Source organism: the organism of the source record quoted next, unplaced genomic scaffold (assembly GCF_019419815.1).
Source record: "Pyrus x bretschneideri cultivar Hongxiangsu unplaced genomic scaffold, Pyrus_bretschneideri_v1 Contig9, whole genome shotgun sequence".
NCBI lineage: Eukaryota > Viridiplantae > Streptophyta > Magnoliopsida > Rosales > Rosaceae > Pyrus > Pyrus x bretschneideri.
In genome coordinates this window covers 3,585,897-3,603,091 of record NW_025999831.1, presented here as the reverse complement: position 1 = coordinate 3,603,091, position 17,195 = coordinate 3,585,897, and the positions used below count along the sequence as shown (strand labels likewise).

General features: G+C 38.1%; 1 pseudogene; it reads right to left on the bottom strand.

The window, feature by feature from the left end:
• Positions 1 to 4,520: 4,520 nt before the first annotated feature.
• On the bottom strand, positions 4,521 to 5,109 carry LOC103934228 (annotated as a pseudogene).
• Positions 5,110 to 17,195: the final 12,086 nt, after the last annotated feature.

The window sequence follows — 17,195 nt, the reverse complement described above, 5'->3', positions numbered from 1 at the left end:
GGTTGTTATATAAAGGTTGTTGGAATTGTAGGTTGTTAGAAGTATTGTTTGTTGAAATAAGGAGGTTACACATTGTATTAGCTTAACAAGTAAGCTTTGTAATAAGGTAGTATACAAGACACTTTGTAACTTTTACTTGGTAATCAAGACACCAATTCACAAAGCTCTCGAGCTCTCTCTCTCTCTCTCTCTCTCTCTCTCTCTAAAATCTTCTTCTACAATTCTTCTGCATTCTTTGCAGTTCTTACACAGATGTTATCTAACTGACTGATAGAATTAAGAATTGTCCCACATTACAAAATGGGACCTAAACACAAAAGATAAAAGAACAAAAAAAATTAAATAAAGGAAGCTTATAATTAGGGTGGGGTAGGGCAACCTCAACTAAAATATTCGAACAAGAATTTGATCCAACAACAAAAAAACAAGAATTTGATTAGGATTGTTTATAGAAAGCTATAAGGACTTACGAACATAAATGCTTTTAGAGAAGCAATTCCAAACCAACCTTTATACTCCAATAATTGTGTTTAAACAAGAAGATTCCCGAGAAAAATATTCATCTATGTTGGTAATAAGTATAGACATAACTATTGGCCTCTACAAGTGTAGGGTAATGAGTCAGTAGCCTCATTGTGTTGGAAATTGCGCAATCGTTCAGTCAGAAGCCTTTCAACTTCTTCTTGAATTTGCCTTTGCTAGGGCAGTGGAACTTTCGGCTGCCCCCGGTCGTGACCTATTGGTTTAGGCTGTTCTTCCCTATGCTCAACTCGTCTATGTCATGGCTGTGGTGTATGTGGCACATTCCTGGCAAGCACTTGAGTAGGATTGAGTGATTGTTTCTCTCCATCTCCCTTGCTGTCTACTCCGATGTGAGGTGGAGAATGCTCCTCGTGAGCTAGTTATGAATGAACACTTAGCCTGAAAGATTGTCCATGTTAATAATCTGGGTATGGCCTCTACCGTGAACATATGTTTATCCGTGGGCTTGATCAGGAATGCACGCTCATCCCTACACTAAGACGAGAGTATACGCTATCCCAAGAACCCAGGCAGGAACGTAAAGTGGCAGAACGCTTGGATCGTGGCTAGTTGAGGGGCTGCTTGTCGGGACATTGCTAAAGAGATTCGTTATCTACCCTTGTCCTGCTTTAGGACACCTTGTCTGGGGCACGCTGCAAAAGCTGATTCACCAAGGTCATCTGTTGTGCAAGGGCGCTTGTTAACTCTATGACTTGTTGGGACAAGTGTTGTTTGCCATGAGGGATAGAAGGGCTTGGATGGTAGGGTTCTCCATAGGTGGTAGAAGTGTAATGGACTTCGAGTGTAAAATTTGAGCCGAGATAGGTCAAATCTATAGAAACTCGAGGTGAAAATGCCCCCGGTTCAATTATCGACCCAAAAACTGAAGTTAGGGCGGTTAAACCGATCTTGGACTGGTCGGGACTACCAAGTGAACCAAGGGAGAGGGTTGGGTCGAGCCATGTGTGGGGCGTGTGAGCGCGATGCGACATTGGGAGTGCGTTGGATCTAGACCGATGAGATGGTCAACATAGCTCAGGCCTGCAATACATCTTGGGCAGCGGTTTGTGCCTGCTTGTGCTGGGCTTGGCTCAGCTGCTCTACAGCGTGGGCTACAGATTGGGCCGCCTTCTGGGCTACTTGCGCAGCTGCTGCCAGAGCCTGTGCCTAGGCTTGGTTCTGGGTTTGGGCTGTTGTATTGGCAGCACATAAGGCTATGGTTTGTTGCCATGGAGCTTACCCACTCCCCACTGCCACGATGGCCCCCATGGCTGCCATGGTGGTGGTGCTCCGTGGTGGCAAAGTTGCTTATCTTGCCATTGTGTTGAGCCTCGTGGATCGTCGTGGTGGGGCTACGTATCGTCCTCCATCATTTGATCCGAATGTTTTAATGTAGGAAGTTCGGTTCGTCGTGGTTTCCGAATTTCCCGTCATTGTATTTTTCCTTTACCTCAATTCAAGGAATTAAAAAATTCTAGGAATAAGAAAGTATGAAAAGTTTACGAACAAACGAAAAATAAGAAATTTGAATGCGAGAGTCTTCTTTGACCGCGTGAATCAAACTCTCAATGAAAGCACCAATTTGTGGATGCAAATTTCCGCCTTCTTCTCACTTTGATGGAAATGCACCTGCAAAATAATAACACCTAAGATCAAGGCCAAGAGCCTCACGCGCCCACGATGAATGGAGGGGCTTTGGCCAAAGAATCTCCGATGCCAAAGTTAGAATTTTTGAGAGAAAATGTTTAGAGAATTAAGGAGAGAATGAACTTAGGTTTTTAGAGAAATGCGGGGCTATTTATACGGGTGTGGCCGGCCCTATTTGGAGAATCAGGGACCGGCCGCTAATGGTGGAATTTTGGCTCTAATTGCAAGATATTATATCAAATAATATCTTGCAATTAATTTGGTAATTAATCCCAATTTGAAAAGAATAATTGGGAGTTACCCTGTGGGTAAGGATTTGATGAGGAGTGATGAGAGGGTTTTGAATAAATACCATTTTGATCCCCTTTGACCTCCCGTTATTGTCTGTTGCATGCACGTAGGAATTCCGATGTGCCTCGAAGATAATTTTGTCTTTTTATACCCAAAAGTCCACGTGTCATCTCCATAATTTTCTTGATTATTTTTTGCTCCACAAACATGCCCCAGCGGAGACATATCATCCACAGAATTTTGTTGAAGTGCAGCGATCACCATCTGTGCATCCCCGGCAAATTCCACATAAGCAGCCTCCAAGTTGCGCGCAAACAGCACGTACGGCAGCCCGAGCAGCCATCATCTCTGCTAAAAGTGGCGAAGAAATATTGAGATTTGATTTTAAAGGATTTTAAACAGTAATCGATGAATTTTGTGGATTTGGACAAAATAATATCATAGTGTATTGTAGGGCCTTAGCAAATCTTAGGCTCTTTCTGAGATTATAAGGAAATTCACTCACATTCTACGTCGAATCTATATCATTGCTACATCAAACTCCATTAAGGAAATTTAAAATTATAATATAATTGACCCATTTAATGTGGCAGCTGACAAAGCACTATTTTGGACGTAATTAATTTGTTAAGATTATTTGTTGTCATATTGACCTAAGTGAAATAAGACTATTGCCATCAGATTGTCACACTATCAAGTATTATTATTAATTAATTAAACTTATAATATGTGTATATATAATATGTAAATAATTACACCGTGTATTAGCGTGATTGTCACACCCTAAAATCTTTTGCCAAAACAACCATAAGAGTCTTTGACGAAGTATCCAATTCGTTCTTCTTTTCAAGGTTTGGTAGGAGGCTTCAATGCATAAAATTATATGATAAACAAGCACATGGTGTTGAAAAAATAAAACCTAGCCTCCACACACTTACAAAGGATGAAGAAATTGTGGTAGTTGCCATATTGTTGAGGCCATGAATGATCAGATGGTTGCCGTTTTGTTGAAAGCACAATGAAGTGAAAGGAAGATTTGGATGCTCTCTAAAGACGACTAAAACCAATAGTCTTGTGGAAATATCAAATATGCAAATTCCATGCAATTCTGTGACTGAAAGAAAACAATATAAAAGGGGAAAAGCATGGTCCGTGATGGTCTATATATTGTCCAATTCGTCATCATTTCAAGTCTTCCACAAGGTCTTAACCAAAGAGAAAAGAAGTGTCTTTAACACGGTCTGCCAGAAAAGCTACATATCTTTGGAGGGTTCATGCCACATTGCCACTTAAATATATACATTATATTTACGGGGAGACCAACTTGTATACAACAAGTTCATTGTGTATTTGGTATTTGCTTCTTAGGATTTTCTTGTAGATTAAGGATTTGGATTCCTTCCTCTTAGGATTAGGGTAATGGTTAGTTCTTTATAAAACTAATGTCTTGTAACTCGTTTATCTACAAGTCTAGCGAGATATAGTCTCTTGAGTAATGTAGCTTTCTTGGCAATTCTATAATGTTTCTTTATTTTAAGTTAAGTAATATATTCATTATTTTGGTAAGTCCGTGTGTTCGTCTGTTTTGCATATCCTAATTTTCAATTGATATAGGGTCAAAAGACTAAAGTTAAATTTTAATCTTACACAAGGAATTAGTAAGTTCAAATTATCCAAGGATTAAGATCTACTCTCCCAATTATAAATTTATAATCTTTTGCATGTTACATAAAAAGCTCATAATGTTGGAAAAGCTAAACATTGAACAAGGGTACTTTTGAGATATGCCCAAGCTACACGCATCATGCATATACAAGTACTTAGCAACAAATGTGACAGTAATCAATGGTATTACAAATTATAGCAATGTGATAGCTAGATTATCGAATCTTCTTTTACATAGGACTCAAATGTGAAAGAATCAAGAATCCGCAGGGGATTGGATCTCATAGAAGCCAAGAATCAGCAGGGGATTGAAAAATTAATTGAGCCACAAGTCAGATCAAGATTCATATGTATAAGCCACAGAAAAGCTAGGAAGCAAATAACACGCACACCAGTTAATAATGGAAGACATAAACATTATATTCCACAACGGCATCTCCAGTTTTGATGTCAAACTGGTGAGTGCTAGCATGAGCATAGCCTCGAGCAAATTGGAAAAGCCCGCTTCCACCTACTATTGGCATCTCTCTAATGGCTGACAACACGGCATTGCGCCCCAACACACTGAGAGTGCTACCATTATACTTCCCTTCAACAAAAACAAAATTCAAGGCCATCAAAAACCCCACCTCACTTTGTGAAGCTACAGCATAAATATCTTGGGCTTTTCCAACTAGCTTGGAGCTCGATTCAGAGCCAATAGTCAATGGATCGTCCATCATGACCACGGTGCCAAAGCCAGTCATGGATGTCTTTGTAGTGGGTGCCTCAGCCACTTTAACTGCCGTGGGGGTTCGGCCACTCACTATATCATGAAAGTAGAAGTGAAGATGGCTTAGTTTCTCTTTCTTTACCATGTTTTGATGAAGATAACGGTCTTGAGAAACGGTGAGTCTCTGAAGTGACAAGGGTTGAGAGGAAGAAGAAGGAAATGGTTATGAGAATGGTGTAGTTAGAACTGAGGTTTCGGAGGGTATTGGCCATGTTAGAGAATAGAGGATGGTATAGAGCTTTTTCAAGGAGAGAAAAGTATAAAAGGGTTTTAAGACCAGTAGTTTTGTTTTGTGGGAACCTTAATATATAGTGAAGAAAATGGATTCATATAATTGTAGAAGTTGGCATAACAAGTTGTGACAGATGAGAAAAGTCACGAAAAAAACTTGTTATATGCGACGCTAAAATTCCGTCGTATAAAATTATGAAAGCATCATGAATGCATTTTAGCAAAGAAGTCCAATTTGTTCTTTAAATTAGACGATAAAGAAACAAGCAAAAGGGGGTGTTGAAAACTTTTCAAGGTTGGCAGGATGCCTTAATACATTAAATTAGATGATAAAGAAACAAGCAAAAGGAGGTGTTGAAAAAAACAAAAAAAATTAAATAAACCCAGCCCACACACACTTACAAAAAAATGAAGAAATTCTAGTGCCTCGGGGCCGACCGACTAAAGATATTGAAGCTATGGTGGTCAGATGGTGCTATGTAGAAAGCGGAATGAAGTGAAAGGAAGATTTCACTGCCATCCCAAGAAGACTAAAAGCAATACTTTTCTGGAAATATGCAATTCCATGCCAAAAGAGAAAGAGCATAAATATTAAAATAATGGGTTGAGTGTGGTGCAAAGACGATCAAAAAGTGCCAAAGTCTATTGGGATAATGCAATTTTGTGACTTAAAAGGGGCATGGATTGTCCCTGATATGGTCCTTATTGTCGTCGTTTCAAATCTTCCGCGAGTCTTGACCAAAGAAAAAATAAGTCTCTAACACGGTCTGCAAAAAGGAGCAGTATGCTGTATGGTTTCATCCCACCATTGTATCTTCTTGAGATAAAATTATGGTGGGGGAGCTTTTCATTTAGGCTCAGTCAACGGTATCAAATGTGAAACCACTACCGGGTGGTACAGTAATTAGAGATGAATTATACGATGATGGTCAAGAAAGACTGAAATTCCTTTGTGAGTTTTACAACCCCCCGAATGGTGGACTGCCGTGATAAGCCATTGCGGGTCACTTTTTTAAAAAATGGTATTAAATGTGGAAAAAAAAAGGGCGGGGGGGACACTTTGGATACAATACCTAGTTATCAATATTCTTTGATTGAAACATTATCTATTTTTAGTTTTTGATCAAAGTCCCTAACATTAATGTAATAATGTAAGTTACTATAGTTTTTAAATAAAAAATTGAAATTTATATTTGTTTATATTAATGAGATTTTAAATAAAACCCATAATTTGTAGGATTAAAAATAATAAAATATAAAGTATACTCTCTATTATATTGTGTGTGTGTGTGTGTGTAGGTACATTCATCAAAATTAACAACAACAAAAAAATTTATTGTACCAAAACAAAACCTGGTACATTCTTCAAAACTGCAGGAAAAAAAAAAGATATTAGACTTAATAACATTAATAAATTTCTTCGATTAAACTTAACATGGATACATTCTCAAAATCTACGAAAAAGAATGTACCCATATAAGTTTAAAAATGGATTAAAAAAATTTGAATGTGTTGCAGTCCTATTAGATTAGGAATGTGATTGTGTAAATCCTAGTATATCTAGGAATATCTCTTATATTCCTATTAGGAGTTGATTACCTATTAAGAGTTGTTATCATAAAAGTGTAGGGAATTAAGCTTCTCTACTACTATAAATAAAGGTACAATGGGATGGAATAGAACACACCTCACAATTACACATCTCTCTTTCTCTCTCTATGCCGCACCTTCCCTCTCTCTGGCCTCCATAATTGTTCAGTAAATTATGCCTATAATTCGTTATTAGCACGCTCTTGACGCTGCACTAAAGAGAGTTTATTCTTCAATTAAGGGAGTATTACGTTTTAATCATTCTTTGTATGATTAATTTATTATTTTATTGAATTGATCTACATGCTATCAATTCAATTTAATCTTTATGTGTTGAACGTGATACAATGCATTGGAGATGCAATTCCGGCTTTCTGAGAAGGATCTTCTACAAATTCAAAGACTTTTGTAGTTTTCTGCCAATCAGGTACACTTAAAATACAATAAGATATTTTAAACGACCATGAAGCATGAAAACATTCCCAATGATGCATGAACCCCCTACATTTATATTTACCTTCCGATATATATATATATATATATTTGTTTCATGCATCACGCAATTATATTTGCTATATGGAATATGTGAGTCAAAGTATATTCATAAATTAGAAGCAAATCTAGGGTTCATAAAACCCTAACAATTTCAAAAAAAAAATGGGGGGAAAATTGGACACCACGGCACCACCACCGTCGACAAAGTCACTGGCCTGAAGCCCAGCTGACCCTCACAACAACCAGGCCTCAGCCTGGGGTCAATCTCGACTAGGCCTGAAGCCTCGAGCCCACCAAACCATTCTGGTCCGACTGCCAACAAGCCTTTGTGCTTGCTGGGCCTTATTGTTGCCCCGACCCGCAGCCATTTCACCAACCCAATTGGTTGGGTCCCTTCCCACGACCAGTGCCTTAGTTAGCCAGCCCAAAGGGTTGAGCTTAGACCTCACGTGCACAAACCCGCAGGCCAGCACTTCGATGGGCCTGACCCGTGCCCCATCTTCGGTCCAAACCAAAAACCCAGTTGCGGCTGAGGTTTCTCTCGCATTCATAAGCCTCTAGGCCTGCCCCTGTGCTATGGTCTCAGCCCAATCTTGCCAGCAGCTTGCTGCTAGGCTCATGTCATCCGGCCCGTGGCTTGAAGCCACTCCATAGGCTACTATTGCAGCCATACCTGTGCCCTTTGCTCACGGCACCAAGCCCAATTTTTAGGCTATGGTATTTTCGACACAACACTATTATTTTAGCAATATTTTGCTTTTACGATCGATCACGTTTGGTCCCAATCTATTGAATTTATTAAAAGTGGCCTGCAGTCCATTAATCTGATAACGAATCCAAAATTATTGACATGAAGATCACTTTTGGACATTAACGATTCAATAATTTATTTTTGTACTTTGAACCGTTGACTCACTTTCGTTGTCCCGAAGCGCTCACACTTGAGTTCCTGAAGCAACTCAAATCCACTACACTTAAATCAGCATTTTGCATTCTGTGTTCTTGCAGGAACCTCTCTTTTATGAGCTAAACGTTCATAAACTAAATTGAACCTGTAGTTTCAAATTTAGTGCCTTTGAAACCTGAAATTTTCATAAAACAATACACCCATGAAAACCTGACGTTTTTCATGAAAACCATGTCTTAGAACTCGAATGTTCTAACTTTGATGTTTATAGATGATTCATTCCCATAACACCAATAACAATCTTGTACCCTCCAAATTCAATGGATTGTCGAACCGTCACAAGTTTGATTTCCCTTATTTGGACGTTTCTAATAGAAACTACTTTATGTGGGGTACAAGACATCGCCTGAAGCACACCATGATTACGTCCATGAATAAGTACAATTATGAAGTTTATAGATCCAATCGAATTTTGACTAGAGAATACTTTTCTCGTCCTTCCATGTTTCTAACTCACTTCTGAAGCAACAATGTAGAAAGCGAAAGTTTACCAAATTCCCGGATCTGATTACTACCACAATAGACTCGGTTCAACTGGGGTTTAGTGATTGGCTCGACCTAGTTCGGTCATAGCCTACCGAACGGTGGTGCCCTGCTTCAGCAAAGGTGCACCAAACGATGCTGCTCTGCTTCGTCAGAGACTTACCGAACAGACCCTTCCAACTTCAGCTGAAGCCTATAAAATCCAATTCGGGGTCTGTCTCTCTCACGATCCAATTTCGAGTTTGTTTTTACAACGTATGGTAGAATCAGGGTATGCCAAGGTGTGGCATCATGCCCGAAGCATGATCCTTGGCACCTAAGACCTAAAAACTTCAAAAATGAGGGAAAATATTTCCGAACCTTAACCCTACAGAATCTACTTTCGTCTCGATGGAATATATCATTGGTTATGCACGTGTTCGTGCCCCTACCAATGTCGTTAAGGAGTACCATTCTCGTAGCCAATCTATGAGACTAATTTTGCTCCACCAAACATCGTTGGAAGAGCAGAATATTGACATGGATAGTTTTGTTGGCCGAATCCCCTTAGTAAACCATTTACTTCGTGAACATTTTTCTATGTTCTTAGATTCATGTTGGTGTTTGTTTTACTTGGATAATCTTATTGATATTGTCCTCGAATATGAGTTAATTGAATAATGTTTCTTGTATACATGTGACCTATTCAATTAAACACGTGATTAGATAGGAATGTGGGGAAGTTAGTTGTATGGATGAATGCGATAATACGCACACTAACTTTACACCTAAATCACATCTCTAACAATGACTTCAGGTCTATCCAACCTGATTAAGAGTATTGGCACGCTCCTCGTTGTATGAATGGTATCGAATTACCATTTAAGGGACCTTAAATTCTCCATGTTGTTGAGTTTTTAAGGATATTCGAGAGAACAATGATCATAAATGAAACCACCAAAGAAAATAAAGTGGAATATCTTTGCACCACCTCTAAAAATATGCATGTAGCTTTGATTTAGGGCCAATGGGTTGTCTTCCAACTACCACATGTGGCTGGCCTGAAGCCTGGTGATTGAGCAGTTTACTTGCTTTGGCACTTAGGTCGAACAATGATGCTACGATGCATCTCCTTACCCGAAGTAAGGATCTTGTGCCTTCAAGCACACTTTGCCAAAACCCGCTCGTTTGGAAAATTGATTTTCTAAATCATTCCTAGCAAAGATACAAAATGATTCTCTTTTCACAGTGGATTCAAGGGAATATATGTGGACTAATCTAACCAAAATGCGGACTATATAAATACTTATGGTTTTGGTTGATGAATCAACAAACTGGTCACATGTTTGTCCACACACATTGCTACTAAACCTCCAGGCCGATTAAGGGTTCACCACCCTACTTATCCCATAAAGTTCGGGAGACTGGATAATGCTGAAGAGTTTATATTGACGGTTTTCGATAAAGTATTGCATGTATTTTGGGTTTATAATTGAACATCGAATTCCCATGATCACCCCAAATAGCCTCACCTAGCGATCATAAAGCGCAATTTAAATGATCCCCCGAATTTTGGTAAACGTACCAAGTTTTTGGTTTCTGCCTAGGGCTATGCAATCTTGTACGCAGTTATGTTGGTCTACCTTGAGTCTCATTGCCACCCAACCATTTCGACATTACAGTTGGTTACTGGGTACGAACCTGACATTTTTCGTATTTACTCATTTGGGTGTGCATTCCATGTGCCAAGTTGTGTCGCCACAACGTACCAACATGGGTCCTCAAACAAGGATGGGAATATTTGTCGATTATGATTCTCTTTCACACTAGCTCTCTTCGAGCCCTTGTACACAATCTCTTTACTGCTCATTTGCAGGTTGTCACTTTAATGAGACAGTCTTCCTGCTGTTAAGGGGAGATAAGAGCGTCAATGTTCCTATAGAACGACGTGAAGTTGCGTGGACATTGCCCATTATGTCTCATCTCGATCCCCATACCGCACAAGTGTGATAAGCAAGTGTGATGAATTCTAGCTTTTAGAATGTTGCTCCAAACGCATTTGTAATACCCAGAAAAATTTTAAATATATGATTATGTGGAAAAAAAAATTATCAGAAAGTGAAATGCCCTTATTTGGTTAACATAATTTTACAAGGATGTATTATATCCTTATATATTTTATCGTATTTCTTGACACATCTAGATAGAGGACGATTCCACAAGCGCATAGGTGAAAGTCGCTTGCGAGTCCGGATTATAATGGTATAGTTACGGACATTTGAAGTTTTACTAAACTATAGTTGTGTAATTTAATTAAACTCCTACTAGGTGGGAGTGAAAACCAATCAAGGGCTTGGATTGGGCCCAATCAGTTAAAGGGGTTATGGGACCAATCAGATTAGGAGAAGGAAGGAGGAACCAATCAGGGAAGAAGGAAATGAGGGAAAGGAGAGAAGAAGAAGGAAGGGGAAGAACCGGGTCACTTTTCGACCCCACCTTCGACCCGTTTTCTCTATATTTTTCGATGGTTTTTCATCGAATTTCCCACGAATTGGGCCAAGCTACCACTCCCAATCATCATCTAGCCCTTCTCTCTATTGTTTCCAACCCAAATTTGATGAAAATTGGCTTGGAATTTGTGAAAATTGCACCAGTGGATGAGGCGGCCCATGCCTTGGATCCATCATTTTTGAAACGTTTTCATTCAATCACCACCACGTATAGCATCCTCTTGAGCCCAGGAACAAAGACCAAGCCTTGGTTAGGGTGGCAGAGCACTGGAGGTGGCGGATTGAGGCCACCCAAATTTTAGGGTTACGGCGGTTCGTGGCCAAATTCAGGTATTTCCAGGCCGAATTGGGCTTCACCCCAGGTATGAAAGTTGTTCCCCTTGACTTGCTCTACATTTCTATGAAATTTGGTAATTTTTTTAAATAGTTGAAATTTTCTGCCAAGCTGGGCGGCTGACCATCACGCCCGGTGGCGCGTGCGATGGCGCATGGCCAATGAGCCAATGCCGTCTTTTAAAGCAAATTTCGATATTCTGAAACCATATTTGATATGCATTTGGTGTGATTCACTTGTTTGAACCTAGTTAATGATTGTTAGTCACTTGAATGATTTTCGGAAATGAGTTAGAAATTGAATTTGTGAACTACGAATGGCTTGATCCCTTCGTATGGTATGTAGGAGTCTAACGAGAAGGCTAGATGTAGCCATAATAAAATAACTAAGATAAATTTTTATTGAAAATTATCTAAGAAAAGGAATTTGGTGATTATCTTCCGAAATAATTTTTAGGCCTATCTTAGTAATTAGCTTCCGAATTATAAATTTCGGGACGTTACAGCATTCCTCTGATTTAGCTAAAGTGACAAGATCATATACCAGTTGCAAACATGCTTGCAAGGATAGACGTACTTAACAGGCGTCAAGTCAACATCCCTGGACGGTGTGCCATCCCTGTTAGACGGTCCAGTACACCGGCGGATAGCTAATCAATCTGTCTTGGCCTGGAGCACAACAGATCACTAGGTTCGTAGGATTCACTTCCCTAGAAGAGGAAGACACAGAACAACAATGAATCTATACTCAATCGCTGTCTCAAATCATTTCCATTTCATAAGATTAATCCGGATTACTCCTGAGACTTGAAGTTCTTGGTCCAGTATACTAGTTTAGATGAGCTAAATGGAATTGAAATGAGATTACCATCGATGATGTTTTCACTTATATGGTAGCTACCGACATAAATGAAAAGCGACGATATCGAATCTTGTTCCGTTGATTAAGTGACAACGTAGAACTGATTGGACAATTGAAATTACAATCCAGGTCAAATTGCTTACTAGGAGTGTTTTGGAACTGGCGTTCCTACACTGGCTAAGGTAACCCTATTGTGTTACAAGTGGGAAAGGAAACGTTATGAGATGAATGAAATAGTGTGATATGATACACACCTTACGGCGCAAGGTTTCTCTCAAAACCACCTGTGATTAATAGCAGCATTATGAAATGTGGTTAGTGTTTCTCCATAGGGATATTGATACGGAGATTTACATGTAAATTCCCGAAGAATTAAATAGACTGGTTCAAATAGTTCCAAAACCACGGAACACCCTCTTAACTTGTTTGAGGCATTCACGTACAATCCGACGAATGTGGTATACCTGTCTAAGTGATTATTTGATCAGTTAGGGATAAATTATGCCCTTGCGTGTTAAACTATGAAGTCTTATTCCGAATTGCTAGAGTTACAGTTTATGTCGTTGACACGAATCTCACTAAGACTCTAGAAAAGCTTGAGAAAACTGCCTCACACTTGAAGATGGAATTTAAGATGAAAGATCTTAGGAAAACTCGTTTATGCCTTGTCTTGATGTTCAAGCGTTGTTCTAACGGTACCAATCGAACTATACCCCGAATGTGTTACCTTTAAGTATACATATGATCGTCCATACATTATATGCAAATAAAATAAGACCCTTGAAGAGGTTATGGAATCCGAAATTCCATATCTAAAGTTCAACTTTGCGGTTCGTTGTATTTAGCTCATTGTAGTAGACATGACATCTCATTCACTATTGATTTATTGGTAAAGATGCAGCACCGCGCCTACACGGAACCACTGAATTGGTATTAAAGATGTACCCTGAAGGTACTACAAATTTGGGCAAATCAAATCCCAACATATTTCGGGTGGATCCAACCCCCTTATCCTCGGAATGATGCTTGCCTTGTTTGTTATGCTGACGTTGGTTACTTATCAAACCTACACAAGGCAAAATCCCCAAATGGTTATGTCTTTACCGTTAGGGATATCGTAATGTCTTAGAGGTCCACGATGTGACCTTAGTTGCGAAATATTTGAATCGTTCCAAGACTCACCTTACTTCACTACGCCATAAGTGAGACATGGTTTGGAGCTCTTGTTGAACATCTCGAAGTACTTGCTGTTTTTCATTCATCGTTGAGTTCTAACGACGATCCATGAAGATTACGCCGCATGTATCAATGCGACCAAGCCATGATACATCAACGAAGTCAATGCCAAGACATATTGCGTCTACATCTACATTAGCAAAGCATCAGGAGATTGAAGTCATGCAAGCCGATCCTAGGCAACCTTGCCGACCTTTACACAACGTCACTGCCAAAGTCAACCTTCCAGAAGCTTGACCAAGGAATTGGTATGCCTAATTATCATATGAAATTTTTGTAGTTCGCATTTGGAAGTTATGTCAAACTCAGGGGGAGTATCCAGAAGTATACTCACTTGATTTTAATGTACTCTTTTTCCATACGATTAGGAGCATTTTTCCCATTGGGTTTTTGCTACCTAACTAGGTTTTAATGAGGCACCCATCCTGGGCTGATCATACCCTTGTGAGCTCTCTACTTGCATCCAAAAGATGTATAGTTTTGACTTAATGCAACTTCTCACTTTTCTCCTAAGTCTATGGGTTTTTCTCCCACCTTGGGTTTTACCATAGCAAGGTTTTGTGAGTTTTTTTTTTTATGCATTCGTCCGTTGATCTGAGACTCGCATTCACTCATTGTGCCAACGACTTCATCAACTGTACTTGCTTCATCACTGAAGACCTAATGCGCCATTTACTTGAGTATTTACACACTCAAGGAGGAGTGTTACAGTCCTATTAGATTAGGAATGTGAATATATAAATCCTAGTATATCTAGGAATATCTCTTATATTCCTATTAGGAGTTGATTACCTATTAAGAGTTGTAATCCTAAAAGGGTAATGAATTAACCTTCCCAACTACTATAAATAAAGGCACAATGGGGTGGAATATAACACACCTCACAATTACACATCTCTCTCTTTCTTTCTCTATGCCACACCTTCCCTCTCTCTCTGGCCTCCATAATTGTTCAGTAAATTATGCCTATAACATAATGGATTTTATTTTGGAAAATATTAAAAAATAGTACATTTTACATATAACAAATTGGTACATTTAAGAATGGATACATTTAAGATTAAAAAAATTGAAAATTATATGAATGGGTACATTTAAGATTAAAAAATTGAGAATCTTTTTATAAAAAACTAATGGGTACAAACTTATTCTAATTTTTTTATTTTTTTATTTTAGAAATGTTTGAATTGAAATTAATTAGGAGTAGAGGTTTAAGTATTAAAACCCTGAATCATACTAATTTTTATTTTAAAAAAATTATGTAATAAACATGTAAATTCATTATCACATTAATGCTAGGGACTTCAATCAAAATTTGAACTCTAATAAGGTCTCAGTCAATGAACAATAATAACTAGGGACTGGATACTAATTTTTCCACACAAAAAAAATAAAAAAAAAAAAAAAAAAAAAAAAAAACCCAAGATAATACATATAAGTAAAATATAGCCATAGTTTTCATTTACACAAAAATTGTCTTTGAAAGAAAATGAAATTAGGTAAACGACACCACAGAATTCAGCTACCGTTTCAAAATATTTTAGTTTGAATCAATGCTCCTCATGTTTTGATCTCTCTTCAACTCAGCCCCTTTATGCAAGGGGTTCCCCATTTTTTGAAAAAAAATGGGGATTAAGTGTGAGGTCCACTCCACATTGAATTTCAACGATCCGAACCGTCTATTTTGTAAGTCTCGATTCATAGATCATCCTTAAAAAAATTCAATTCAATCTGAAACTATGTGCCTATTTAATAATCAAGATCAAATTTCATTGTTTCTTGTATAACAAAGTATTCGTTCATTTCTTTGAACCCAATTAGATATCTTAAATATTTCTAATTTGGCTAATATTTTGCAAGAATGATCTATGAGGTACCACTTCAAAAATAGATGGTACGGATCGTTAAAGTTCGATGTGGTGTGGACCCCACAACTAATCCCAATTTTATAAAAAAATGAGGATCCCTTCCCTTAAAGGCTTCCATCTTCAACTGTATTTTTTGGCATGCTACTACCCTAACTTTGCAGAACTATCAACATCCAAAACCGGTAACGTGTCAACGTAATAATACTTGTATCTCAAACAAAAAAACAAAACAAAAAAATACGAGTCCAAGGCAGGGTAAGAGAGGCTTTAGCTAATGGAGATATTATCTCTTTCGAAAACCAGTAACACTTAAACCATGTCAAACCAAGTACTATTGTCTAGTTAATACTTCTTGTTCATATGTTATCGATCCACACTTAAACCCGACCTCTGATAACTACTCCACCAGGAGACACCAAAATAAAATACAAAAGCAAGAAAGAAACTCAATCCAATATTCCTCTAGCACAGGTATTCTTATTTTGGTAAAATAAACCAATAAGAATGTATAGAAACCAATAACAATAGAATTAAAGACATACAATAAATTATGAGCAAATTGTGTGCAGATGTGGAGAGTAAAATAAGTATAAAAAATTGGAAAGGGATCCTCTCTGGATCCCTTCCACCTAATCCTCCTCATCAAACGTTCCGGACCTTTGAAATTTGATCCAATGGCTAAAGTTATTATAACTTTTAAAGTTAGCCCCTATTTGTAGCAGTGGATCAAATTTCAAGGGCCTGGATTGTTTGATGAGGAGGATTAGGTGGAAAGGATCCGGAGAGGATTCCTTTCCCAAAAAATTGACTTAAATTTTTTAAATCCTAATCTGACTCATCACCTTAAAAAAAGAATATTCGCTTACATGAAAAACTAATCAAATACTTTAATTTAAAAATATGCAATTATTGTCACTTAATACTAAAGTATGGTGGTATTCTTTTCACTTGGAAATTAGAGGTTTTAGGTTCGAATCTCGTGGATGGCGAATTCGATACCAAATTAGATTGCCCATTGTGTGGCTTAGCCGAACTATTCCTCCCGTTAGTGTAAAAATATACCATTCTACTAAAAAAAATACAATTATTGGGTTTTTACTAAAACAGCCATAAGAATTAGGGTAAAACTTTTCTATAATAATACGTATTCAGATTGTAAGAATATCAAAGTTAGTGATCCAAGTGAAGAGAAAACGATGGTTAAGATCATGCCACATGCCAATGGATAAAAAGGGTTGTTATGTAAAGGTTGTTGGAATTGTAGGTTGTTAGAAGTATGGTTTGTTGAAATAAGGAGGTTGCACATTGTATTAGATTAACAAGTAAGCTTTGTAATAAGGTAGTATATAAGACACTTTGTAACTGTTACTTGGTAATCAAGAAAGACCAATTCACAAAGCTCTCGAGCTCTCTCTCTCTCTCTTTAAAATCTTTTTCTGCATTTCTTCTGCATTCTTTGCAGTTCTTACACAGTATCATCGCTAAGATACGATCTGGCGCTTCCGCATTCCTATTGAATTTTTCTCTCTTCTCAATCTTCTAGTTTGTACAACTTCTGAGATACAATTGGGCAAATCCTATCATCCAATTCACAAGAAAATTGGAGTTCTTGGTCACGCAGATCAATTATTTGATTAAAAGCATCAATGAAGAAATTTCTTGTTCTCTGCAAAAATGGTTACAGCAGCACAGCTACAGATTGTTTAATCGCCAAACACTAGCCTCATTCCAACAGTATCAACAA